Here is a 2,014-nt window from a genome sequence, read left to right as displayed (position 1 = left end):
TCAGTCCTTTTCAAGAATGCCTTCCTGTACTGTGTAGATCTTCCTAGTCTTTATGTAGTCTGAGTACTAGAACCATATGTTCCATATAAGCTAAATATAGTTCCAAATATCAATATGTATCTATTACTTTATATGGAAAAGGTGTCTGCTTTTGTTTATGTTTGGCAAAAAAAGAGTTAATACCTGATGATGAATCCTTTGTGCTAGGAAGCTCTTGGATTGTGCCATTATCACTGCCAGCCCAGGTGGAAAACTTCAGGTGCTGTTTCTGCTTATAACAAGGATTATTAAAAAGATCATTCACTTTGTGACGGGTACATTTATATCTCTTTTACTAAAAGGTCTGCAAAGGCATCCATGGTCTCACAGAAAACAGGCAACTGCCTTTTTGTTTTTCTGGAGGAAATCTGAGAAGACCAATGAAAAGAATTACTAAATAACATGAAGTGCTGCTCTGATACTGGCCAGAGACGCCGTACTAACAGTAAAAGTCTCTTGATCCCTCCTTGCAGAGCACATGGAACAGTCGGTTACTGGTTTGCAGGTAAGACTCGGGTATTTCCTTCTTGCAAAATGTTTGTGATTTAAAACTTTAGCATTAAATTATATATATGCATTTCTCTTAGAAATGTCAAAGTGAAAGGCTGGCAGAAGACACTGAAATTTAAGAGAGAGAACTTTTCAGTTTTTAAAGGAAATTACCTAAAGCAGCCATTTATTTATTTATTTCAATCTCTTTATATTTCATTAAATCAAATGTTCCCTTGCAGATATTCCTGCTCTTATAATTTATTCAGAAACAGAGAAGGGAGAAAGAATGACAAGTAATGAAAAGGCAAAAAGGCTGCTTGGCTGGAGTACACAGCAGAAGAACAGAACAAAACCAGAAAGGTGCTGAGAAAGACTAGCAACACGTCTATTGACAAACTGTGGCAAACAAAAAAGTGATTTAAAATATACATTGAAAACATATAGATCTGTAAAAAATGTGACTGATTACCCAAGCCCAATTTTGCAAATACATAACTAAACATTAAGCACAGTGAGTACTCACACTTACTGTGTTTGGTGACTGTCTCAATGGCAGTAGCAGGTACTTCAGAATTTCTTACTTTATTCAAAACAGAGAAAGACTTACTGAATGGTCTGAAAGATGCTTAGATGCTCAGGTGTGTTCATATCCAGTCTTGCACTTTATCTTAATGCTTTGACAGAGCCCCACTGAAATCGAAAAAATATGGTATTTCTGGTTCATCTAATTGAAGTAGGTCACAGCACTGCTTTATTTGTTTCTTGGGCTTTTTTTTTCCCCCTAGAAAAGAAAAAGTAAACATATTTGTTTTTTACACATACACTTTGCAAAGCATCAAACCGATAAAAACAGAGGCGCTGAGACAGTGTAATCTTTATGTAACTACAAATACTATACTATTACTATACTACCTATTATATCTGGTTTTTTATTCATGCAAACAATCCTACTTATTTCAATGGACTAAAAACATATTTAGCTTTATCCAATATAAATACTTGTTTTGTGTCAGCTTAATCTCCTTGTTCCGTGTTTCCCAAGGTTATTCAGAATCTTCTACATTTCTCTTCTTGGAGATATGGGAAGAGTAGGATTGAGGAAAGCAAACAGGAATCAACGTTTTTACATGCAAATCTTACAGAACAAAATAGATCCAAAATTCATACTAAATGCCAGAGGTAGCAACAAAATACAGGCGTATCTTTCAAAATTCTGAGTGTGCTCCATATCGAGTGATGCCTTGGAATATCTGGAAAGCTGAGACAAAAATTTTAGAAAAACACAGTGTCAGTAGTGCTTGTGGCAATGCTAGATAAATGCCTAAAAACATCCCTGTGCAGTCCACTGAATGCAAACAGGTTTATTGAAACAGATTTAAGGTTTTAAGAAGTGATTTTCACATAGGGATGAAGATAAAAATAAAGCACATCAACCTACCAAAACTAAAGAAAACAACACAAGTATCAAGAGCTGGTTTTCAGG

This window comes from Antrostomus carolinensis, unplaced genomic scaffold (genome assembly GCF_000700745.2).
Source record: "Antrostomus carolinensis isolate BGI_N321 unplaced genomic scaffold, ASM70074v2 scaffold36032, whole genome shotgun sequence".
Lineage (NCBI taxonomy): Eukaryota > Metazoa > Chordata > Aves > Caprimulgiformes > Caprimulgidae > Antrostomus > Antrostomus carolinensis.
The sequence above is the reverse complement of the archived record's forward strand: the minus strand, read 5'-3'. Positions refer to the sequence as shown.